Genomic DNA, 27,189 nt, shown 5'->3' with positions numbered 1-27,189 from the left:
GGTAAGTATTTAGTTTAGTTTTGCATATGTTTTGCATCTGTCTGATTGCTGAGTGTGTATTTGAGCTATTTAAGCGGTGCATATGAGGTGATGAGTCATTCAGTTGCAGCCCATATTGGTGAGCGCTTGCTTTGTTTTCTGCTGTCTGTATTGAATGTAAGTTACACATTTTAGCATAGCTGCTGCCAGGGTAAAGACATTTGCTTTTAACTTAGGTCAGTTTAGTGTTAGGACATCTGCTCTGGAGATTTACCTCAACGTTGGTGCAGATGTCCAGTATATTATATTTTTGCATGCAAAACTATGATGGAAGCTAAAATTTCTCCATAAACCAGTTTGCATTGTTTGGATGCGGGCGTACATTTTAGTCCAGGGGGGGCGGTGTGCGCCACAGCGATTAACCATTTAATTGTACATTATTGGGTCAGGGATGCGCAGCCTTCTACCTATATTTTATTATATTGTCTTCCAGCCAAGCTCGTTGTTTTTCAAAGAAGAGGACATGACTCAGTCTGTTCCTGACTAGATCAAAGGATAAATTATTTGAGCGCCAGGCAGCTGCTATAGTGAGTTTAGTAGCGGTGAAGATGTGTCGTATAAGCGAATTCTGCGCTTTGGTTAAGTTGGAGTAGGGGAGGCTCAGTAACGTGTGAGCTGGTTTCCTGGGGACAGGTTTGTTAATGAGGGAGGAGGCCCAGGTACACACTCTCAGCCAAAGACGGCGCACCTTGGAACATTTCCTGGAGATATGGGCATGGGTTCCTAGCGTGCTACATCCTCTAAAGCAATTTGGAGAGATCTTTGTTAAATTTAGCCATACGGAGGGGAACCATAGACCAACGAAATAAGAGTTTAGAATTAACTTCAATAAGATCTGCATTGATAGAAGTTTTGGGCATACTTGTCCAGATGTCAGAGAGATCATTCGATTCTAAATTGATTCCCAAGTCTCTTTCCCATTCAGTAATATATTTAGGTTTATGTTTAGAGAGTTCATGGGAGAGTGCTTTATATATTAGTGAGATGATGCCAGGGGAAAGAGGGTCGGAAGAGCATATGTGTTAAAATGGGGTTCTAGTTAATGGGGATTCAGTATAGGCACGATGCGCTTTTATGAAGTGGGATATTAGTAAATAACGGAAGGTCTCAGAGGCGGGGAGGTGTTTATGCTCACGCAAATAAGAAAGGGATTTCACCCCAGGATAAGATGATAAGTCAAACACTTGTGTAAGGTTGGAGCGGGACCACCAATGATAACTAGCCTGTGAATCCAGTTCTGCTGGAAACGAAGGGTTTCCCAGAAAGGAAGATAAAGGCCTGTGTGGGGAGATTAGGTTCCCAGAATACTTACAACTGTCCTATATTGCGAGTGAATGTTTTATTATAGGGTTATTAATTGTGTTCCTAGCTATTGGAGAGATCCATAGAAGATTAGAGGGGTGGATTGGGTGAACGATGGATTCTTCAATGTCTACCCAGGAAGGTCTGCTGGAAACAAGATGCCAAAGGGTCAGAGGAGCTATTTGAGCCGCTTTAAAGTAGTACTTTAAGTTGGGCACCCCAAGGCCGCCATCTTGACACAGCGATATAAATAAAGGCTGCAGAACCTAGGTTTTTTTCAGAGTGCCAGATAAATTTGTTCACTTATGTCTGAATGGTATTTAGAAAAGGGGAGGGCAGCGGAATAGGGAGAAGCCTAAATGCATACAGGAGTTTTGGGAGAAAGGTCATCTTGATAGCAGCAATCCTGCCCAGCCAAGAGATTGAGTATTTTTTCCAGCATTCCAATAGCTGGAGCAGGTCTTTAGATAGAGTTGGGTAGTTATGGTGGGAGAGAGTATCGTATGAGTTAGTGAGGAATATTATGTTGGTCCAGTAGGAATTTAAAAGGATCTTGGAGAGCTTGCATTAACCTATGGGGCAGGGAAATATTTAATGCTCTAGATTTATTCGGGTTGACCTGAAGGCCCGATAGAAGTCCAAAAGATTCTAGAGTTTATTGAGAGCAAGAAGGGAACCTGTGGGACAGGAGATACAAAGAATAAGATCATCAGCAAAAAGACTGATTTTATACATTTTACCTCCCAGTGGTATACCATGGATGTCAGGGGAATTTCTAATTTGGATGGCCAGAGGTTCTATAGCTAAAGCGAATAGGAGTGGGAAGAGGGCAGCCCTGGCGGGTGCCTCTAGTAATCTTGAAAGAGGGGGATCTAAATCCGTTTTATCTCACAAAAGCTAAAGGGGTAGAGTAGAGGGCTCTAATCCAGGTTATAAAATGATCCCCAAAGCCCCATTTCTGTAGTGTAGCCATCAGGAAACGCCAGGAAACCGAGTCAAAAGCTTTTGTAATATCTAAGGAGAGTAGCATAGAGGGTATCTGGGAGGAGCGGGCATGATGGATAAGGTGTATAAGTTGGCGGACGCTGTCACCTGCTTGTCTATGAGGCATAAAGCAACTTGATCGTTATGAATAAGTGAGGAAATTTCGTTGTTGAGACGGGTCGCCAAGATTCATAGTTTGACGTCAATATTTAAGAGTGAAATGGGTCGGTAATTAGACCAAAGTAAATGGGTAGTGTTAGGTTTGGGTAGCATGCTAACAGTTGCTGTGATTGAGTCTGAATGAAATGTGGCGCCTTTCAGTATATTGTAAGGCGGAAGTCAATTTGGGGGCAAGAACGTCGCTTAATTTCTTATAGTAGATGGCTTTAGAGCCATCAGGGCCCAGTTGCTTATTTAATTTAAGCTGCTTAATTGCCAATTTGACTTCCTCTATTGAGATTTCCTTATCAGCCAATTCTTTAATGCCAGCAGGAAGATCTGGGAAGGGTATGGAGGATAGGTAGTCGGTTACTTGATCGGGAGGGATAGAGTCAGGTGAATTGTATAGCTTTTCTTGATTGCGGCAAAAGGTTTCCACTATTGTACTTGGATTGGAAGATAGGTGATTTTGTCTTATTTGTAGTGTGATAAGTTTATGGGAAGGGTCAGGTTGTCTGAGTCGTTTGGCTAAGAGTGTGTCCGGTTTGTTGCCTTTCAAATAAAATTTGAGTTTAGTATTGGCGATGTGTTTTTCAGCAGAGTCTGTTAGGCTTAAGTTGAGGGCAGTTTCAGCACCTAGTAAGTCTTTTTTGGTATCAGGAGAGGGGTTGTTTTGAAATCGTTCATATTTTGCCTGGTAGTCAAGATCGAATTTGCAAAGTATTTGTCGTTTCTCTTTTTTGCATTTGGACGCTAGTTGGATCAGGTCTCCTCGTATTACTACCTTATGCGCCTCCCAAACCGTAAGGTCTGTAATATGGTCATTAGGTGTGTTCAGGGAGAAATAAATACTCTATTAATTTAGATTTGATCTGTTGTATTACATTCTCATCTGTCAGTAAATATTGATTAAGAACCCAGCGAAATTCGGATAGGCGTTGGATTAAGGAGGAGAAAAGTGACAACATTCATATCGTGGTCTGACCAGGGAGTGGGTTGAATAACCGCAGCTTTGATTATGGGCAATGTAGTTGCAGAGACCCAACAGTGGTCAATTCGATTCGGGAAAGAGAGGCATGAGGATTGGAGTAAAAGGTATATCCTTTTTTGAGAGGGTTAAGCTCTCTCCAGACATCAATTAAACCATAGCAAAAGGAAAGTGGTGGCGGTACACCTTACCCGTAAGGTGGGTGCACAGCCTGTCGGTGCTGAGCCCACGCACCAAATCACACTAGCCAAATATGAGTCCAGGCTAGCACACCATACACGTTGCAATAGTCTTCTTTTATTGCTACATGAGCACATTAAAGTGATAATTGTTTCGGGGCCAATGACAGGTCCCCTTCGTTTGTCTGCACTGTCTGATGAAGGGGACCTGTCATTGGCCCCGAAACAATTGTCACTTTAATGTGCTGATGTAGCAATAAAAGAAGACTATTGCAGCTTGTATGGTGTGCTAGCCTGGACTCATATCAATTAAACCATGGGACAGAAATGCAGATTTAATTACATTTGATTGTTTATGTGTATCGCTCTGCGAGAGTTTAAGTGACCGATGTCTGTCCCAGAATGGGTTAAGGTAGTGATTAGTGTCTCCAGCAAGGATTATCGTGCCTTTACTGTGAGTGGAGAGAACCCGTAGAAGATGGGATATAAATGGAGCTTGTTTGTCATTCGGTGCATAGTATGACATAATGGAAACAGGTTCATCCTGGATATTGCCAATTAGTAGGACATATCTGCCTTCAGGATCTGCGATAGATTTACTGAGAGTGAAATGCATAGAGTTTGTGAAGGCAATAAACCCCCCCCACTTTTTAACTTGCGCGCTTGCAAAGTAAACTTGTCTGTAATCTTTATGGAGGAACTTTGGTTCTTTAGAGGTTATAAAGTGGGTTTCTTGCGCGCATATGATATCAATAGTTAGCCTCTTGAAATGTTGAAAGGCTTTGTGTAACGATCGGTGTAACACAGAGAGGGTCTGATTATTGGTGATCTGCAGTATCACCAAGAATACAGATATATACCCGATCATTGATGATCTGCAGTATCACCGATAATCAGATATATCGCTAACCTCTGGACACCGGAGAGATATGAGTGTTTTGGTGCAACAGTAAATACTTTGAGAGCAATACCTGGAGAACAGGTATCAGAGCAGTAGGCTATTCTGCAAAAGAGAACAAGTGCCTTCCAGTAACCTGAGAATCTCCCGAAGGGAGGAGCCAGACCAGGAGATGGAAGGACCAGAGCGTTAGTGACACCAATAGGAGAGTGTCACTAATGATCTGTGAACTATCTCTAAGGTAGGGAGATAGCTCTCGAGGTCGGGCAAGCCAGGTCGGCAACACACGGACAGATAGGTACAAAGACAGGAGACAGATTCAGTAATCCTAAGACATGCAGAGTTTGGCAACAGAATATCAGATGTAGCGAAGTACCAAATCAGTAATCAGAAGAGTGGTCAGGAAAGCAGAAGGTCATAACAGATAATAAACAATGCCTAGTCTTGGTGTGAGCTCCGTGATCATCAACACCCTGGAACTAGTCTGAAGTATAACAGAATGATAATACAATTCCCTAGTCTGGGTGTGAGGTCCGTGATCATCAACACCCTGGAACTAATCTGAAGTATAACAGAATGGTAATACAAGTCCCTAATCTGGGTGTGAGGTCCTTGATCATCAACATCCTGGAACTAGTCTGAAGTATAACAGAATGGTAATACAAGTCCATAATCTGGGTGTGAGGTCCCTGATCATCAACACCCTGGAACTAGTCTGGATATAACAATTGGTAACACAGAATCTAACAAAAGGTCTGAGTGCTTCCATGTAGTGATCGCAACGGCAGACAACCAGTGAATGACCAGCACCCAGTATATATAGCACAGAGCTCTCCAGCGCCTCCCCTAAGTGCTGGACCAATGGGAACTGGTTGAATCGTCAGCTGACCAGCTTGGTCAGCTGACTCCCTTCTGGCTGTCATAAAAGTTCTGCCTCTCAGCGCGCGCACGTCCTTCTGAACCTGTGTGGACTATCAGTCCCAGCCACACCAGCCATGTGTTGTATACCACCCGCCGCGCTGGACGCGGAACCAGCCGCACCGCTATCAGGGCATGCGGCGGTTTCTCCGCGTTCCGCCATAATGGTAGATGTAGGCCTACGCGTGCAAACCGCCGCGTTGGACGTGGAATCAGCCGCCTTGTTCTGAACACACGTGGCGGCTTTTCCGCGTTTTCTCACACTTTGGTTCTCTTCAGGGGAGAGTTGAGTCTTTGTGCGTTAATAGAGGCTAGCTTGAATTGTTCAGTCATGGTGGTTTGGGAAGGAGTCGTGAGGTAAGGCTCCTCGTCCCATGGAGCCAAAGAAAAAAGGAGAGAGTGAAAGAGAAATAGAATAGAAAATAAGAGAAGGGTAAGTAGTTGGTATAAGGCTGCATAGGGTATAAAAACTCCCTAGAGAGCTACCCTTAGAGGAGGTACATAGATGCCAGAAGGTATCTAGGTGTAGAATTCCTTTTGTAGGATCAAAATCCCTAGAAAGGAATAAAAGGGAGGCATGATGGGGACACGGAGCAGTCCCGTTATAGAGGGGAAGCTATGTGGGGTCAAAAGTATGAGAGAAAATATTATTAACTAGTGTTAATGAAAGATGTTGATCCAAGTTATTCATGGTAAGGATGAAATTAGTGGGGAAGGTGAGGGGAGGAAGAGAGGAAGGAAGGAGGAGTCCAGTGATGGGGTCTCTGTATAGGAGACCGGGGTATAGATAAGTGAATGGGTCAGGGAAGGGAGGGAGGAGGCATAAGGTGAGGGAGGTCAGGATTTAGCATGTAATAACTTGGATCAAGATTTAAAAGAAGCTCATAGTGTGTAGAGGCCCGTCTAAACAGCATAAAAACCACAAGGCTACAGTGGAAACAGATAAGTTTCAATGAGAATTAGTGGAAATAGTACTTTGGTGCCCTCTAGTGGAACAAAGGAGAATGAGAACGCCCGTAATTGTACCAGTAGTTAGAAAGGCTCATGGTGAGACCAGAAAAAAAATGATGAGATTGGTAGAGGGGGGGTTGATAGAATTTAAAAAGACTGTGGTTTAATTGTATTGGGGGAGTATAACTTGTATACAGATGGACTCATTGCTCCGTTGCTCCGTGGGGCAGGCACTTATGTATAGAGACAATACTAAATAAACTCTATATGCAGGCTAAATGTTCAGAGAGAATGAGGCATATTGAAACATTTAAGTATAATGCATTAATGTAATATAATCGAGAACTTATGAAGTCACTAAGGGATATACACACAGGGCCGGCCTTTGACCTGAGCGACCGGTGCGATCGCTCAGGGCGCCGGCTTCCAGGGGGGCGCTCCTGCCGCCTGGTCGCATGTGTTTTCATTTGGAAGCTGGCAAGCTGCGCCCCGGCTGTCTCCGTCTCCCCCCCCCGGCGCCGCTGCTGGGGGTCTGCAGACTGCAGCAGAGAGAACAACTCACCTCCCTGGTTCCGATCGCCGGCGCCTCTCACTTGCCGCTGGTCTCCTCTTGTACATTGTCACTGATACACACTAAACTTCCTGCTTAACAGGAAGTTTAGTGTGCATCAGTAACTATGTACAAGAGGAGACCAGCGGCAAGTGAGAGGCGCCGGCGATCGGAACCAGGGCGGAGGGGGGAGCACGGAGGGTGGCCCGGAGAGGAAGGGAGGGAGAGGTCGGGCTGCCCTCCCCGCGGCTCCCCCTCCAGTATGAGGGGAGGGGGGGCACCTACCTACCTAATCTATACTGGGGGGGCAGCTACCTATCTAATCTATACTGGGGGGCAGCTACCTATCTAATCTATACTGGGGGCACCTACCTATCTAACCTATACTGGGGGGGCAGCTACCTATCTAATCTATACTGGGGGGCAGCTACCTATCTAATCTATACTGGGGGCAGCTACCTATCTAATCTATACTGGGGGCAGCTACCTATCTAATCTATACTGTGGACAGCTACCTATCTAATCTATACTGGGGGCAGCTACCTATCTAATCTATACTGGGGGCAGCTACCTATCTAACCTATACTGTAGGCAGATCCCCCTTTAGTGTATATAGGCTTAGGCTACTAGTCTTACAGTCGCAGATCCCCTTTTAGTGTATTTAGGCAGCAGACCCCCATTAGTGTATGTGTGTGGTGCGCTGACACGTGAAGAGGATGAATTGGGGGGGGCACCAAAATCTGGTTACGCTCAGGGCGCTGTGAAACCTAAGGCCGGCCCTGTATACACAGAAGCAGAGAGGCTAATAAAATGTGGCATTACCAGTGTATGTGCTGAGCTACCAGTGAGTATAGTAGCAGAGGGATATATTAAGCTGTCATATAGCGATACTACAGGTTTTTGTCAGATATATGTAAGTCATTGGGAGTTATTTGTTGGAGGCTCAGAAGCTTCTAAGTGCTAGCTGTAATGAGTCCTACTAGTTATAGAATATATAGCAGGAGTTCTGTTAATCTCGAGTCAGGTGAGGGTTGAAAGGGTGAACGAGGGTAAGGAGGGAGGGAGAAAGGGACCCAGTGATGGAGTCTCCACGAGGGAGACCGGGGTATAGGCGTATGGATAGGCTAGGGGCTAGGGGAGGAGGTTAAGGGAAGAAGATTCCTGCAAGTGACAGGATTACATGGTCATGGGTAATGTATCATTCAGATGGCAAGTCGGGAGGTAGTGACACAGAGATAATTATAAGCTTGCGTGTTAACTTATCTAATCAAAGCTGCGAGCGGTGAGACTGTTAAATGTTGGGCCAAACAGAATAATTCAAAATCATATAGGTAACGATTATGTAGCAACATCAGGAGAGATATGCATGTGCAGGACTGCCCGAGGACCTCCGACTAAAGTATGTATATTAATTATGATAAATGTGGTTGTATGAGAGAAAAATGAAAATAAATGTAGGGGTATGTTGCTCAGTACCACACCTGCAACGGGGATTACAATATAGACTTATCTATATACATGTACTAATCATAGCATTATGCAGCAAAAGCTATATGTAACATTATCTAACAAACATATGTAGATTGTGAGATCAGGAGGTGATTAAACAGGTAAACAAGCAAGGTCATCTTATGCCATCATATACTGGATTACAAGCAGCAAACGGGCTATATACCAATGAATGTTATGAACGTGACATGCGACAACTGCAGTAAAAATGAATTGCCGGTGAAGAGGATTTATATCCAGAGGGGGTAAGGAAAGGCACAACTCCAGATTTAAGAAAATGAAGATCTTGCAGTGTAGTTGTTTGTTCATTAGATGTAAAGAACAGCAGGACAGGGCCAAAAAAAGATGTAACAAGAGGTATGGTAATCTTCAGGAGAAGAGTCTGTAAGTTTATACATTGCTTCAAAACTGTAGAAGATGGTTTAAACAAGGACTCTAACTTCTTGTGCTGGTACGATGGGTTTTAAATGCCACAATTCTTTTAAATTTAAATTTTTCTATCTTTTCATTCATTTTTGTGCCTTATGCTGTGTAAGATGGAATTCACAGTCACTATTCATTTTATTTGCTTTTCAAGTGCTGGCTTTAAATGCCACAATTCTCTTAAGCTTAGAATGAATGGTGCATGTAACCAGGCCAGTTACCATTTGAATTCGGAATTTAGGATGTCTCCCTATCAACAGAGTCTGCTTAATGTCATGTTGAGGATTCTATTGATCTTATCAATTTAGATAGGATGCCTGGGAAAGCCTCCTCAGTAACAGTTAAGGCATCTAATTACATTTATGTTTGCTAAAGAATGTTTCTCCTCTGTATGTCAGTGTATATGAGCTGTGTTTTTCAGTTTTGGTCAGGAACCAGTCCGACGAAGGCTTTTTATAAGTCTAAAGGTCACTGTTTATCCATCTCTAAGTTAGCCAATAAATGGTATCATCCTGATTCAAAACCTCTTGCATTAAATGTCAGGGAGTAAAAATTAATGAAAAGTTAACGTAACAGAAATGTAGCAGGGTTATAACATTAACTCCATAAAGTTAATAAACAGCCATTGTACGGTAGGCAGCGGGACCATCAGGAGAATGAAAGGGCATTAGGCGGGAAGTTTAAACTGTCCCCGTCGTTCATGACGACGAGGAGATAAGGCGGGAAGAGTACTAGCAGGGAAGTGTCCACAAAAGCGCGGCCATTTCGGTGAACTCAAAGTCTTAACAGTAAACCTAAAAAGTCAGGGAAAAAAAAAACATTGGTGGAGTAGACTGGTATATGCGAGTATTATTGCCAGCCGGTGGGGGCTGAGCCGGGCAACACCGCAGATAAGGTTCCTTTGTCAAGGTGGAAAAATCATGTGTAAGATTAAAGCAATAAGCTGTCACTTATATTTCTGTGATGAAGTGCGGAAGACCTGGGAAGAGAGCTCCCGGAGGGCAACAGACCTATTCTTTCTCGATTGTTGTTCTTTAGGGCTGTCAGGCAAAAGGAGATAACCACTTTGGTTGCTTCACTGGGAAGAAGGGGTAGAAGACGAATTCTGGAGTGGCGGTGGTGCGGCTGGAAGTGGGAAATCCAGCGCTTAAAAGTGGTCTTGCAGCTCACTTATGGACGAGGCTGAGAATTGCTTGGTGTTGATGGAAAAAACCAGAGCAAGGGAGACCCCAACAATACTTGATTTGCCGATCCTGAAGGACTTGCAGGTAGGGTTTCATCTCTTTCCTCCCCAGAAGTGTTGCTTGCGAGAGATCTCCAAAGACCTGGTAGGTATGTTCTTGGAAAACGAGTGGAGAAGTAGCGCGGGAAGCTGCCAATACCGCTTCTTTGGTCTTATAATAGAGAAATTTCATGATGATATCTCTGGGAGGGCCATTTTCAGTACGCCTGGTAAGCGCTCTATGGACTCGATCCAGTTCTAGTCGTTCAAGTGGGATGTCAGGGACCAGCTCCTGAAGCCAGGCCGTCACAGTGCCAGGTAGATCCGTGACAGATTTTGGAATGCCTTCGAATTTGGAGGTTACCCCTCCTGGAGTGATTTTCACTATCTTCAGCTTGGCACTTCAGAAGATCTATTTTGCTGTGTAATTTAAGGACTTCTTCCTCGTGGCCTTCTAGGACGGTGGTAGCATTATCCATGCGATCTTCTAAGGCGGCGGTGCGCTGGGAGAGGATTCTCATCTCCTTCAAAAGATCACTGGTAAGCTGTTTATTAGCAATCGTTATTTATTTGCGGGCTGCTTCTCGCACTTTGATGAGCAGATCTTGCTTAGAACGTGGAGGGGATCTTTCCACATCAGAGTAGTCTCTGCTTTCATCCAACCCGTATTCCTCCATGCCTGGGTCGGCCATGAAGTCCGTGAGTTGTTGTGAGCCACGTGCTTTGCCGGAGCCCGCAGGGTTATTGTTCTTCTTTTGGCTCGATCGGGTCCTATTGCCGCTGGACATTGTGATCAGGATTATCCTCTATAGTTCACACTGCTATGTTTGCAGAAGATGAGAGGAATGGAGTGCTGTGACCGGGTATATATTGCAAAGATGCTCCGTGATCCGCGCAGAGGTTAGTTTAAGCGGCCATCTCTAGATTTCTGGCAGCACTACAGGACAATTACTTGACTCAAATGGTAACGGAACCAACTAGGGGGAATGCGTTACTGGATCTGATCATTTCTAATAGACCAGATAATGTATCAAATGTGCAGGTTCAAGAACATTTGGGAAATAGTGATCACAACATGCTAACGTTTGATCTGGTGACTGATAGGCCACGGGGCAGCGGGACCACTAAAACTATGAATTTTAGAAAAGCAAAGTTCAATCAAATTAGGCAGGCACTAAGTTTGGTGAACTGGGATAATGTACTACAAGGGGAGGACACTGAAGGGAAATGGCAAGCTTTTAAACTTATTCTCAATCAATATTGTAGTATGTATATCCCATATGGAAACAAAATGTCTAGGAATAAAAAACGGCCTCTATGGATTAATAGAAAGGTTAGGGATAAAATGAAGAGGAAAAGGAATGCCTATCAGGTCCTAAAACAGGAGGGGACCGAGGCTGCACTAAGCAATTATAAGGAGTGCAATAAAAATTGTAAAAAAGAAATTAGGCTGGCAAAGATCGAAGCTGAAAATCAAATCGCTAGGGATATAAAATCTAATCCAAAAAAGTTTTACAAGTACATCAACTCTAAAAAAAGAAAGGATGACTGTATAGGAATCCTAAAGGATGAGGGTGGGAACTCAATGGTGGATGACCAAGGTAAGGCAGAGTTATTAAATGCTTTCTTTGCTTCTGTCTTCACAAAGGAAACAGCACTGTTGCAAATTACAGAGGCGGAAGAGTCTCAATCTTCTAACTGTAATATTAACCACTTGAGGACCGTGGGCTTCACACCCCTTAAAGTGAACCGAGCATCATTTTTAACACCCAGGGCAGCTCTATAGCAAATAAAAATGCATTCTAAAAACGTGGTTTATTAAAAAAAAAAAACTTTTATTTTACCTCATTTTTTTTACATCTAAGATTTAATTTACCTACTTTGTCCGACCGCAAAGGACCTGCGGTCCCTGAGCAGGAGATGGTGAAAACAGATAAGAAATTACCTCTGTAGACTTAATTGACCACAAACAAACCCCCATTGTACTTCAAACAGAAAACATCAGCTACAGTTGAAGAATGTCACACCTAGCCTGGATAACAGCACTTGTAAAACAGCAGGGGTTGAGCTTCTGAACAATGTCAGCCCTTGCAGCTATTTGAAGCCAAGAGCTGCTTGGATCCCTTTAAGGACCAGCCACTTTTTTTCCATTCAGACCACTGCAGCTTTCACGGTTTATTGCTCGCTCATACAACCTACCACCTAAAGGAATTTTGGCTCCTTTTCTTGTCACTAATAAAGCTTTCTTTTGGTGCTATTTGATTGCTTCTGCGATTTTTACTTTTTATTATATTCATCAAAAAAGACATGAATTTTGGCAAAAATGATTTTTTTAACTTTCTGTGCTGACATTTTTCAAATAAAGTAACATTTCTGTATACATGCAGCGCGAAAAATGTGGACAAACATGTTTTTGATAAAAAAAAACCCCATTCAGTGTATATTTATTGGTTTGGGTAAAAGTTATAGCGTTTACAAACTATGGTGCAAAAAGTGAATTTTCCCATTTTCAAGCATCTATGACTTTTCTGACCCCCTGTCATGTTTCATGAGGGGCTAGAATTCCAGGATAGTATAAATACCCCCCAAATGACCCCATTTTGGAAAGAAGACACCCCAAAGTATTCACTGAGAGGCATAGTGAGTTCATAGAAAATATTATTTTTTGTCACAAGTAAGCGGAAAATGACACTTTGTGACAAAAAAATAAGTTTCCATTTCTTCTAACTTGCGACAAAAAAAAAAAATGAAATCTGCCACGGACTCACCATGCCCCTCTCTGAATACCTTGAAGTGTCTACTTTCCAAAATGGGGTCATTTGTGGGGTGTTTACTGTCCTGACATTTTGGGGGGTGCTAAATTGTAAGCACCCCTGTAAAGCCTAACGGTGCTAATTGGACTTTGGACCCCTTAGCGCACCTAGGCTGCAAAAAAGTGCCACACATGTGGTATTGCCGTACTCAGTAGAAGTAGTATAATGTGTGTTGGGGTGTATTTTTACACATACCCATGCTGGGTGGGAGAAATATCTCTGTAAATGACAATTTGTTAATTTTTTTTACACACAATTGTCCATTTACAGAGTTATTTCTCCCACCCAGCATGGGTATGTGTAAAAATACACCCCAAAACACATTATACTACTTCTCCCGAGTACGGCGGTACCACATGTGTGGCACTTTTTTACACCCCAAGTACGCTAAGGGGCCCAAAGTCCAAGGAGTACCTTTAGGATTTCACAGGTCATTTTGCGACATTTGGTTTTAAGACTACTCCTCACGGTTTAGGGCCCCTAAAATGCCAGGGCAGTATAGGAACCCCACAAATGACCAAATTTTAGAAAGAAGACACCCCAAGGTATTCCGTTAGGAGTATGGTGAGTTCATAGAAGATTTTATTTTTGTCACAAGTTAGCGGAACATGACACTTTGTGAAAAAAACAATTAAAATCAATTTCCGCTAACTTGTGACAAAATAATAAAATCTTCTATGAACTCACCATACTCCTAACTGAATACCTTGGGGTGTCTTCTTTCTAAAATGGGGTCATTTGTGGGGTTCCTATACTGCCCTGGCATTTTAGGGGCCCTAAACCGTGAGGAGTAGTCTGGAAATCAAATTCCGCAAAATGACCTGTGAAATCCTAAAGGTACTGATTGGACTTTGGGCCCTTTAGCGCAGTTAGGGTGCAAAAAAGTGCCACACATGTGGTATTGCCGTACTCGGGAGAAGTAGTATAATGTGTTTTGGGGTGTATTTTTACACATACCCATGCTGGGTGGGAGAAATACCTCTAAATGACAATCTTTAGATTTTTTTACACACAATTGTCCATTTACAGAGTTATTTCTCCCACCCAGCATGGGTATGTGTAAAAATACACCCCAAAAAAAGACACCCAAAGGTATTCCGTTAGGAGTATGGTGAGTTCATAGAAGATTTTATTTTTGTCACAAGTTAGCGGAACATGACACTTTGTGAAAAAAACAATTAAAATCAATTTCCGCTAACTTGTGACAAAATAATAAAATCTTCTATGAACTCACCATACTCCTAACTGAATACCTTGGGGTGTCTTCTTTCTAAAATGGGGTCATTTGTGGGGTTCCTATACTGCCCTGGCATTTTAGGGGCCCTAAACCGTGAGGAGTAGTCTGGAAATCAACTTCCGCAAAATGACCTGTGAAATCCTAAAGGTACTCATTGGACTTTGGGCCCTTTAGCGCAGTTAGGGTTCAAAAAAGTGCCACACATGTGGTATCGCCGTACTCGGGAGAAGTAGTACAATGTGTTTTGGGGTGTATTTTTACACATACCCATGCTGGGTGGGAGAAATAACTCTGTAAATGGACAATTGTGTGTAAAAAAATCAAAAGATTGTCATTTACAGAGGTATTTCTCCCACCCAGCATGGGTATGTGTAAAAATACACCCCAAAACACATTATACTACTTCTCCCGAGTACGGCGATACCACATGTGTGGCACATTTTTACACCCCAAGTACGCTAAGGGGCCCAAAGTCCAATGAGTACCTTTAGGCTTTACAGGGGTGCTCAAAATTTAGCACCCCGCCCACTTGCCAGGACAGTTAACAAACCCCACAAATGACCCCATTTTGGAAAGAATACACAACAAGGTATTCCATGAGGGTAATGGTGAGGTCATTGAAAATTTTATTTTTTGTCACAAGTAAACGGAAAATGACACTTTGTTAAAAAAAAAATTTTAAAAAAAAATTCTGCTAACTTGTGACAAAAACTAAAATCTTTTATGAACTCACCGTGCACCTCACATAATACTTTAGGGTGTCCTCTTTCCAAAATAGGGTCATTTGTGAAGTCTGTCCTGGCATTTTAGGGTCTCTGCAATCATTACATGTATGGCCAGTATTAGGAGTTTCTGCTATACTCCTTATATTGGGTATACGGGTAATGCACTCTGGGCTGAAAGGAAAAATGAACGGCAAACATACCTTGCTCCACATCAATGGCAGTGATAACCTCAGGAGAGAGACACCCCGTGCCACCCTGCACTCAGGGTGAGCCACCAACTTATGTGACTGGGCCTCAGAACTTTAGTATACAGCATTATGCCTGTAGGATACAGCAATATGCCTGCCAATAGAGATGACTCTGTGTGGCATTAAAGCATCATCATAGGCCCAAATCACATATAAACCGGGGGTGTCCACACTCAAGGGAAATTCAAACATGCCGTCTTATATCGCCAACCCAGGACAGATCAGCAATATCGAGCATCGAAACCGATCCTTCTTCCAACTTTTATGCTTACCCGTTTGGTTTTCAAGCTTACCTCTCCTCTCCCTGCGACAATGTGTGAAAGACTACTGAGTGTGTGCCTACTCCTGTGTCTGGAGTTCCCTAGGTTCTAATAGTGTACCTGCTCGTGGTACCTCTCAAAACACTGCCCTACGCATAGGCCAGGCTGGTCAGGACAGCAGGGACAATAATAAACGGTGTCAGTCCTTGTTCCAGCCCTGCTGCAGACACGGCAACGTTTTCTTCGGATGCGTTGACCTGGGGCACACGGAAGCTGATAGGCATAATGCCTTCCATGCAGTCGGCTAGTTGCATCTGGGGGGGGAGGGGGGGGGGCACCTCCTGGATAAAGGATGTCCAGAATGATCTGTTCCTGAAATTGGAGGAAAGATCCAGTTCTCCCAGCCTTACTGTAGAGAACAAAGCTGTTATAAACTGCCAATTGAATCAGATAAAAAGACACTTTCTTATACCAGCGTCTTGTTTTCCGGGTAATTAAATAGGGCGCTAACCTCTGGTCATTGAAGTCCACCCCTCCCATGTTGACATTATATTCGTGGACGACAAGGGGCTTTTAAATTACCTTAGTTGCCCGTTGAATTTGGACTGTCGTGTCTGTGTGAATGGTGGACAGAAAGTAAACGTCCCTCTTGTCCCTCCATTTCACCGCGAGCAGGTCTTCAGTACGCAAGGTGGCCCTCTGCCCCCGTTCAAGTCTGGTGGTAACGAGCCGTTGGGGGAAGCACTGGCGACTAGGCCGCGCAGTGCCACAGCATCGGATTCCTTCTAACTTTAAGTGCTGAAAGAGGGCCACACTTGTGTAATAATTGTCCACAAAAAGATGGTACCCCTTCTGGAACAATGGTGACACCAAGTCCCACACAACCTTTCCACTGCTCCCCAGGTAGTCAGGGCATCCAACCGGCTCCAATTTTGAGTCTTTTCGCTCATAGACCCTAAAACGACATGTATAGCCTGTGGCCCTTTCACAGAGCTTATACAGTTTCACCCCATACCGGGCGCGCTTGCTTGGGATGTACTGTTTGATGCCAAGGCGCCTGGTAAAGCGTAAGAGGGACTCGTCTACGCAGATGTGCTGTTCAGGGATATAAGCATCTGCAAATGTTGATGACAGGTGGTCTATGAGGGGCCGAATTTTGTGGAGCCGGTCATAAGCAGGGTGGCCCTTTTCATGACAGGTTTCGTCATCGTTAAAGTGCAGGAAGCGCAGGATGGACTCAAATCGTGTCCTGGACATAGCAGCAGGGTACAAGGGAACATTATGTACTGGGTTCGTAGACCAATACGACCGCAATACATTCTGTTTCATTAGTCCCAAGTGAAGGATAAGGGCCAAAAAGATTTTAATGTCGGAAACTTGGACTGGTTTCCACCGGAAAGGCTGGGCATAGATGCTCTCCGGGTGCTCGGTGATGAATTGTGTGGCTTTACGGTTGGTCTCAACCACAATTAAGTCCAAGAGAACCTGGGTGATGAACAGCTGCAAAAAGTCTAGGGCCGTTCCTAGATGAGCTGTCGCCACCTGGACTCCAGACTGGGCGGTGAAAAGGGGCACTACGGGTGCGGCGGAATCAGGGGATTGCCAATCTGGATGTGCCAGCACCTCTGGGAGTCTATGGGTACTACGGGCCCGTCTTCTTCTTGGTGGCTGCGACGGGGGTACTACTGCACTTGCCACCGTACCAGTTTCAACTTCCATGCTGGTGCTCACCACTTCACCAGGGTCTACAGAAGTACTGGTACCAAGTCCAGGAGATGCTGCGCTGCTGGTGCCTGTCTCACCAAGAAAACTATCATCAGCGCTAGCACCACCCTGCTGCCCTTGAGGCGGATCCTGCGCCACCTGCGGTCTAACGACATGGGGTCTGGTACGCCTGGCTCTAGCCGGGACCAAAGCCTCGTCATCACTTTCGGTCAGGGAACCACTGCTTTCCACAGGTTCAAATTCGGACCCGGATGATTCGACGGATGATTCTTCCCAAAAGAACTCATCCGACTGGTCCATATACCTGTATACCTCGTCATCGGAAAGCCCCCTTCTTGCCATTGTGGACTGCTAAATTTATGGGGTTTTCCTCCGACACTACCCAGAAAAAAAGAGCACCTACCTAGCAAAAAGGGAGTATTTGAGAGGTATTGGGGTTGGTGGGAAGTGGGGTCTCAGAGGCAATCAAACAATCACGGGACAATCAAATACAATTACAGCACAATCGACTCCAATCACAGCACAAGCAAATCTGATGCACTCGGAAGGTGGTGGTTGGGCGTGGTGGGGGGGAGGGTGGTGTTGGGTGTGGTGGGAAGTGGGGTCTCAGGCAATCAAACAATCACGGGGCAATCAAAGCCGATCACGGGACAATCAAATACAATTACAGCACAATCGAATCCAATCACAGCACAATCAAATCTGATGCACTCGGAAGGTGATGGGGGGAGGGTGGGGTTGGGTGTGGTGGGAAGTGGGGTCTCAGGCAATCAAACAATCACGGGGCAATTGAAGCCAATCACGGGACAATCAAATAGAATCGCAGCACAACCGAATACAAGCGCAGCACAATCGATACAATCACAGCACAGTCAAATACAATGCACTTGGATGGTGATTAGGGGGGGGGGGGGGGTCGGAGGGCGATTTGAGGGGGTGGGGGGTTGATCAGGAGCCCGCACGGGGCAGACTGAGTCCTGATCTGATGAGAGGCAGACACAGGGGGTTACTGATCAAAGATCAGTTAGTGATTGCTGGGGAGGACAGATGTAAACAAAGAGCAGGGGATGTAATCAGAAGGGGGGTATGAGGGCAATCGAGGGCCTGGGCAGGTGATCGGTTACCCCCGCGGGGCAGTTAGGGTCTGCTCTGATGGGTGGGGGTGCTGAGGGGTGATGGACAGGTGATAGACAGGTGATCAGAGGGGGATCAGGGGGTAAGGTAGCTGTATACAGATGTATACAGTATACAGGGGGGTAGTCTGGGATGGGGTGTGGGGGTGATCTAAAGGTAGGGGGGGGGATCAGGGGTGACTAGGAGGCAGTTAGGGACCTAACGCAGGGGATAGCGTCGCTAGTTAGTGATAGGTGGGGGGGGGGGATTTTAAAGGGGTGGAAGGGTGCTGGGCAGGGGTCTGCTGGGGTGATCAGGGGGGGTATGAGGCCTGGGGTGGGAGATCAGGGGGGCTAGGTACAAAAAAAGGCAGTGTGCGTTGAAACTTACAAAGTGCTTCCTCCTCGCTGGTGGTCTCTGCAAAAATGAGACCACGAGGTGAGGAGGAAGCACATATAAGGCACTTTGTTTACCTAACAAAGTGCCTTATACTACCTGATTGGCTAATTGTGCGGATTCCTCCGCTCGCCGGCGCTGCTAAGTGGCCGGCGAGCGGAGACAAAAATGTCGGGTTATCGATCCCGGGCGGAGGATCGCGTCACGGATGACGCGATCGCTCCGCCCATGCCCTTACAAGGACCGCCGCCTCTGTGGGTGAGCTGGTCCTTGCGGGCTCCACTTCCCGGCCGCCCCTGTGCGTTAGGCGGTCGGAAAGTGGTTAAATACTTAACGCAGGAAGAAGTAAAGGCAAGACTAAATAAATTAAAAATAGATAAGGTACCTGGCCCGGATGGCATGCATCCTTGGGTCCTAAGAGAATTAAGTTCAGTTATAGCTAAGCCCCTTTATCTTATCTTTTGTGACTCTCTTTCAACTGGCAGAGTCCCAGTGGATTGGTGTACAGCCCACATTTTCCCATTATTTAACAAGGGCAAAAAATCAGATCCAGGAAATTATAGACCTGTAAGCTTAACATCATTTGTATGCAAACTATTTGAGGGGTTACTAAGAGATACTATACATGACTTCATAGTAGAAAATAATCTTATTTCTCAGCATCAACATGGGTTTACTAAAGACAGGTCCTGTTTGACTAACATGCTCAGCTTTTATGAGGTAGTGAATGCTAATATATACAAAATAAATGGGATACAGTTGGGGACATCAAACTTTGAGAAGGACTTAGGAGTACTCATCGACAACAAGTTAAATAATCGTACTCAATGCCAAGCCGCTGCAGCTAATGCGAACAAAATTTTAGGATGCATTAAAAGGGAAATAAAAACTCGAGATGCTAGCATTATATTGCCCCTGTTTAACTCTCTAGTAAGGCCACATCTGGAATATGGAATTCAGTTCTGGGCACCACATTACAAAAAAGATTTTGCAGTTTTAGAGCAGGTGCAGAAACGAGCTACAAAATTGATACGTGGGATGGAAGGTCTCGCTTACCAGGAAAGGTTAGATAAACTGGGTTTATTTAGTCTAGAGAAAAGACGCCTTAGAGGAAATCTAATTAACATTTATAAATACATCAGAGGGCAATATAATAGCTTGGCGGATGAGCTTTTTGTCCCTAGGCCTTCTCAAAGGACTAGAGGACATGATCTGCGCATGGAGGAAAAACGTTTTAGCCATTTATTTAGGAAAGGGTTCTTTACAGTAAGAGTGATTAAGATGTGGAATGCATTGCCACAGGAAGTCGTTATGGCAAACTCTATACCTGCATTTAAAGGGGGCTTAGATGCTTTCCTTGCGTTGAAAGACATCCATGGCTACAATTACTAGGTTATGCCTAATGATGTTGATCCAGGGATTTTATCTTATTGCCATCTGGAGTCAAGAAGGAATTTTTCCCTTTTGGGGCTAATTGGACCATGCCTTGTGGGGAGTTTTCCGCCTTCCTCTGGATCAACAGGGGTATGTGGGGGACGGGCTGGAGTTGTACTTTGTACTGGTTGAACTCGATGGACGTATGTCTTTTTTCAACCAAAATAACTATGTAACTATGTAACCTGCGCGCGCATGCGCTCCTCGCAAGATTCTTTTAAAATACTCAGAAGTCTAAAATAATTTTACTTCTTTGCACTAACCTCGGGTGTTTTAGGCCTCTTTCCTATAAACGGCTGAACTGCTTGTTTGTCGAGCAGCTGAGCCGCCTGGCTTCAATCGCCATTCGGCTGCAATTACATGCAACCGAATGGCAGTGTTCGGTAACACTGCGAATGTCACTTTTGACACTCAGCAGGATTATCAGGCGGTGGAAAAATGTCTCATGTTGCATCAGATGCAACTACTTGGAGGGGCAGCCTGAAAGCAAGGTAGGGCTTCTCACCATGTAGCGCATGAGTTTGGCGTAGTTATAGCAGCAATGTTATAGTCCGTGCCCTGCATACAGGTAATTCGGGGAACTGGCAATTGCTGGACCCTGAATTACTTCTCCCTCTGAGTTGCTATGACTCGTGATATAAATCACCTTTTTGCTTCGACGCCAGCAACTTCTTATAGTTGCGCTTCACAGACTGTGAGATACCTTGACTCTCAACACAGCAAGCATTATTGGAGATAGACCATTCTCAGGCTTCTTCAATGTACGAGTTATTTATTCAGGAAGCAGAAATACAGATATAGTTCATCATATCCTAGCAAAGCAACTTCTTCTGTTTAAGGTCTTGGCGTTACAGCTCTTGACTAACGTTCCTCCTGAATGTTAGTCAGTTACCTTCTTTCTAGACTACGTTACATCTTCTAGACTACCTATGTACAACATACATCATATCAGATTACATATAGAATGGAAATACTTAGAGGTTCCAGTCAGCATCTAGATAGCAGGAAAGCAGGAAGCAGAGTGAGCTCCGTTCGCCCACCCGGCCCTTTAATACTGACCAGGAAAGAGGTAAATGTGACCTCATCTTAGCCATCCCCCAGACCCGACTATTGGCTTAGACTCCTCGTGGTGTCATAATACACACCTACTCGATTAATATTTAATGTCACTTCTCACTTACATACAGGAATTTGGTACTTTGTAAATATGGCCTATGTTTACTGTTCTTGTGGTGTACATGTTGAGGTCAGTGAGACCTGTGGCCTTGTCCATAGAACAGCTTCTTGGTATGTCCTAGTTCTGCTGACAGAACTGTAGATTTTCTCTCGAAGAGAAAATCCCCTTAAAGGGCAGGTCTGCACCCCAAGCCTTTTTGACTAACTCAGTCCAAATAACTGAGGCCTACTTAAATTATAACAACTCGGAGGAGGAATAGTAATTAGCACCTGGAATTTGTGCTGCAGCAGGGTGAGTGGTTCATCGGCTCACCCTGCACCAAAAACGACAGGTGCACACATTGTATGTACGTGCCTGAAAGTTCCCGGCCGGTGGACAGGAGGAGCTAACAGGCGGTAAATTCTCTGCCTACAGCTGCTCATGGAAAAGAGGCCACAGCTTGACAACCTTGGCTATCAGCCCCCCTCCCCCCTTCCACCCCACCTTCAACATGTATGAGCATCACCAGGGTGAGGTCTGTTCTGTGCTCCTCTCCTTTAGTAAGCTGTCAGGCAGGTCATAGTGCCGTAAAACATGTTAAATTAACAAGATTATGCAATACACTCTGGCTGGCTTAAACTGTATCATCTTCCACTGTCTGATTTGGAAAGCCAATGTAAACACAGATTTCAGCTAGCTGTGCTTGTAGCTGTACATACAAAGTGTAAAGCACTAGTTCAACTTTGTTTTTTGCATCCTGCTGACTGTCTGTCATTAAGGAGGCGTGACTGAAACAAAGGATCACAGCCCCGCCCCCAAGACACTGCTTGCATCACTGTGGCAAGACTCACACATGAATGTGCAGAAAATGCACAAGTACTTCCCTATTCGTTTTTTCGGACATAAAGCATTTTCATAGACAGAAAAATGTTTGATATGAAACCTATACACACATAAAAAGGAATCATAACCAGTCTGTATCACACAGGTCTGTGGAGTCGGTACAAAAATCTTCCGACTCCAACTCCTCAGTTTATAAAACCTCAGACTCCAACTCAGACTCCAGGTACCCAAAACAGCTCAGACTCCTTGACTCCGACTCCTTAGTCTTATACATACCAGGGCTGTGGATTTTGTACAAAAATCATCTGACTCCTACTCCCGACTCCGACTCTTCAGTTTATGAAATCTCTGACTCCAACTCCGTCTCCGGATACCCAAAATTGCTCAGACTCCAACTCCACAGCACTGGTATCACAAAGACCTTATACACATGCAGATGCAAAAACCATACAGGCCTGCGTAAAGGTGCAATTGTGTTAGAATATCATTTTATTTGCTTATACAGTCAGCAAAGCAATTCAAAGGCAGAATAGGACAGACTTATTCAGTACTAGAAATGTATGTGCCCCATTAACTTGAGTGCGCACGTTGGTGATCAAAAGTTCTACAGGCACTTGTATTGGCCTGAGGAAGCGGGCCAAGACCAGTGAAACTCGTTTTCTACTGTGCATGAATAAACATTACTTTTCCATTAAATAACGATTTGTCCTTGTGAGACGGTAAGCAATTACGCTTCTCACAAATATAACATTTAGCAGTATCATATCATCAAGGGTGCCTCCAGCAGTGTTTTTTGGTATGAAAGAAATTACACATTCACTTCATATAATTTTAGCCACATACATGGGTTTAACCAATTCCACCCCCATACATACCTGTGTCTCACATGGCAGAGAAAGCCAGGTGACCGTCATGTAACTATGCAATAGGTTTAACTTGGCTTCCAGAGATAATGTGACACTGAAAACAGAAGGGACACAGATGTCAGTACATATACACCATGTAATAAGGATTCCTACAAAACCCTTGCCACCCACAACTGCTGAACATGCTGGAAGCTAGCACACCTCAGTGACTCCACTGATGAGACGTCTGCTAAAGAATGCCAAGTTCTGTCTAACTGCAGCAGCCGATACAAAGCCAAATATTTGTGTCGCCTCTTCATAATATGGAACGAACATCTAACTGAGCAATTACAGGGTGAGGGAGTCTAACCACTGGAGACTGAACAGCACATAGTATGAAAGGGTCACTATCACTTTTCATTTACAGCTGGATAAAGTCTGTTTCGTTATCCAGTTTACGTGTGCACCATTCTCTAGAACTAAAGAGAACCCAAGGCGGGTATTTGAAATCTTAAGAGGACACAGAGGCATTTTCTGTGCATAATCACATGCCTCTGTGTCTCTCTATTGCCGCCTCTAGTCTCCCCTGGGGCCTGCTGTGCCCCCCTGAAAAAAGCGCCAGGCTAGCGACTGCTTGTAGATAGCCTATTTACCTGCAGCCTGCAAGTCATTCTGTGCTCTGCCACCTCTGCCCCGCTCGCTGTCCGCCTCCGTGAGCTTCCTCCAATTGGAAGCTAAGCCGCGACCTGGGATGTACTTCCTGGCTAACCTTGGCACTTCAACTGTGGTGGAACTACAAGTCCCATAAGTCATTGCAATACTCTGACAGCTCTAAGCATAACTCGGGGAGGCAGAGGCAGGATGGGATTTGTAGTTTTGTCACAGCCGGAGTGCCAAGGTTAGCCATCACTGCTATAGAGCCTTTCAGGTCCTCTCTCGTTCTAGCGCTGTTCCCCTTTCAAGTTTTGTGCCTTCCTGACTCTGAAGATTTTCGAAAGCACCCTCATCCCCAGGGCCGGATTTACGCATGTGCCTACAGGTGCCTGATGATGGAAAGGCGGCTCACTCCCCTCCCTCTCAGGAGGAGCTCTCGGGATTCCACTGATGAGATCTCCCTTCAGTCAGGGGCACTTGTTGTTGCTACCTAATACTGAGGTTACTCTAGCTACCTACTTGGGGGCACCTCTAGCTACTTAATATTGAGGGTACTTATGGCTACCTAATTCTAAGGGGCACCTGTAGCTACCTTTCATGGGCAAAGGAAGTAGTGACAGCTGGGGCAGCCAATAAACTTGCGTACGGTTTGGGAGGGCGAAGTCTAAGTTGCCAGGATATCTGTACCTATAGGCTCCTGTAAGGTAAATCCAGGCCTGCTCATCCCCGAATGCTCCCAAAGACTGGTGCAGCCATACTGTGCATGTGTAAGCCCACACTTGCGCATGCTCGTCTTCAGAAGCACTCGAGAACATAAGTTCTTCCAAAGCCCTCAGAGGAATGCTGAAGGCATATTCCAACAGAGGGCCCGGCAGTGGAACAAGGGAACAGAGAGAGGACTGGGTAGGCTGTTTTAGGCAAGTATCTTACTCTTTTTCTCGGTTCAAGTGTCCTTTAGGCTGGTAATAGACCTGGCAATTGCATTGTGATGCTCCGCCCACATCTCATCATACTGCAAAAAACTTCAGAGTGCGCAGGCAGGGTCATATGCATAGCTCGTGCCCCCCACCCCCGCCGCCGCGTGTGACATACTCCATGCTGGGCAGGAAATACATTACTGGGATTCCCAGGTTTCTGGTCGTATTTCCATCATTCCACACATGCGTGCCGCACAGCCGACACCAACATATTAAAAGCCCTGTGTTGCTAATGGACTTACACATTCGCCACGTCAACACGCTGTTGACTTTGTGGTGGGTTGCACAATCTGGAACTTCTGGTGCGACGCAGTAAGTGTGCTAGGCCCTATTGCCTTGAATTGTCATTGCGGTACCCTGCGGTGAAACTAACAACGCACATGTGTAAAAGGGACATCAAGGTTACTTTAAAAACCTTCTAAAGAACATATCATAATAGGCTAAGGAATCTTGTATAGTCTTGCATATATGTCAATATTGTTAAATGAAAATAAGCTTCTTGCCTGTCCCCGCAACCCCAGATTGCATACCGCCAAGGAGCCAATCAATCAGATTCAAGCTTTTATGATCCTAGCAGACGCAACACAGAGAAATCAGTCAGATTCCTTTCAACTCCTCTGAAATCGGTTGCTGACAAATTCCCCCCACCCCCTCCGCTAGCGCTCCCCCCTCTGCCCGCTTCCCCATACAAAAATTTCAGGAAGTACCGGTCCGGTGGTAGTGGGTGGCTGGCAGTGGGCGGCACTGTGAAGTGAGTTACTGAGGAGGAGGAGTCCGGAGAGTGACGCTTTGAGGGAGGCCGGGCAGCGGGCGGTTCAGCAGTAGTACCGTACTACTGCTGAACCGCCCGCTGCCTGGCCTCCCTTAACGCGTCACTCTCCGGACTCCTCCTCCTCAGTCACTCACTTCACAGTGCCGCCCACTGCCAGCCACCCACTACCACCGGACCGGTACTTCCTGAAACTTTTGTATGGGGAAGCGGGCAGAGGGGGGAGCGCTAGCGGAGGGGTTGGGGGGAATTTCCAACCCCCCCCCGCGATCGGGGCATGCTCCCCCCTTATGCCTGCGACCCCATAGGGCCCCCAAAAGCGGGATGTTCGGGGAGTTCGGGTTCGGCCCGAACATTGCGGCCATGTTCGGCGAACTTTCCCGAACATCCAGGTGTTCGCCCAACACTACCCGCACAAGACACAGATGCCTTATTTCAGAATAGAAAGCAGTCATGCAAGACTTTCCACTAAACTCGAGGCCAACTTGTGCATCCAGACACCCTTCAGCCCTGTACACACGCTAGATGAAACTCTGCGGTTGCTAAGGATCACCTCCGCCCAGAATCGAGCACGTGTACAGCGGCTTGCAAAGGCGGTTTAAGTTTGCCGTTCGCTGTTCTCTCCACTCACTCTGTTGCCATGTGATGTCACTCACGCACTGCTCAGTTGTCCCCCCACAACCCCCCCTCCTCGCATAGCAACATAACACATTGCTAGCCTGCAGGCTAATGATGCATCTGTAAAGTGTCAGCCCCACACAGTCAGCCAAGGCTGGCAGCTCTACTTGTACATGTGTATGGGGCTTTAAGCATAGGTCAGATTTAACTTTAAACACGTAGCTTACTTGTTACATCTAGGTTCTCCAGCCAGCAGTGGTGGAACCTGCAGAGATCCCTTGGCTCTACAGAAAGAGGGTTGGCAAAAGTGGCAGAGTAGGACGTGCAGAAAAGCCAAGCAGGTAACATGACATTACACAGGTATCTGTAATTGTACCTTGCTAGTCGGACATTATCGGAGCCATTCTTGCCCCATTCCCAGTCCTTGCCAGGATCAACTGCAAAGTGCACCAGGAGTAACTTGTGCTCAGAGTCCATAAGAGGGATGAAAGGGGCAGTACAGAGAAAACACAAAACAGCATTAGAAGATTTCTTTCTTACACATAGTCTATAAGTGAGTATGTTTAGTCAAATGTAATTGGAAACCATTGAGTTCAAGCAAGAGAAATGTGTACATGAAGTGTGGATTTTCAAGCATATATGTTACCTCATCTAAGAATTATATATATGGACCATAAAGGATGCCAGAGCCATAATGAATGCGTCCCCTTTTACTTACCTAGGACTTTTTCAAGCCCCTGCAGTCTTGTAGGTCCCTTACTGTCCTCCCGGTCCCCTTCCTTGATCCACTGTGCGGCCCGGTAGTTTTTGACTTAGCTAAGCATAGTGCTGATATGCATGTTCTGAACCTGCAGTGTGCCTCCTTGATTGCACACTGTGGCCGGGAGGGTTCTGCACATGCACAGTTCCAAGTCTTAGTGAACTGCGCATGCACAAGGAGGCGTGCAATCAAGTCAGAGCATGCGCAACTTAGCCAAGTAAAAGACCGGGTCGCACAGCAGATCAAGGAAGGAGCCCCAGATAAGGTGCGTCTCTCAAAGGGCAGCAACTGAAGTAAAATGTATATGTTCAGGAAATGCCATGGTCAATGAAATGCCAAGCTGATGTAAATGTATCCCACTTGAATATAGACCAAGGGACATCAATTTGCATAAGATATAAGTCAAAAGCAAGCTAATAAAAGAAGAGGAAATAATACAGTTTTGTGTCACTTTTAATTTTTTTACTTCCACCAGGTAATCAGTAGTGTATTTT

General features: G+C 45.3%; 1 pseudogene; it reads right to left on the bottom strand.

The window, feature by feature from the left end:
• LOC137547341 (OTU domain-containing protein 7B-like) overlaps positions 1-27,189 on the bottom strand; it is a 123,298-nt pseudogene that overhangs the window by 8,428 nt on the left and 87,681 nt on the right.

Source organism: Hyperolius riggenbachi, chromosome 1 (genome assembly GCF_040937935.1).
Source record: "Hyperolius riggenbachi isolate aHypRig1 chromosome 1, aHypRig1.pri, whole genome shotgun sequence".
Lineage (NCBI taxonomy): Eukaryota > Metazoa > Chordata > Amphibia > Anura > Hyperoliidae > Hyperolius > Hyperolius riggenbachi.
Note: the sequence above shows the minus strand (reverse complement) of the source record. Positions and strands in the feature narration are given on the sequence as shown.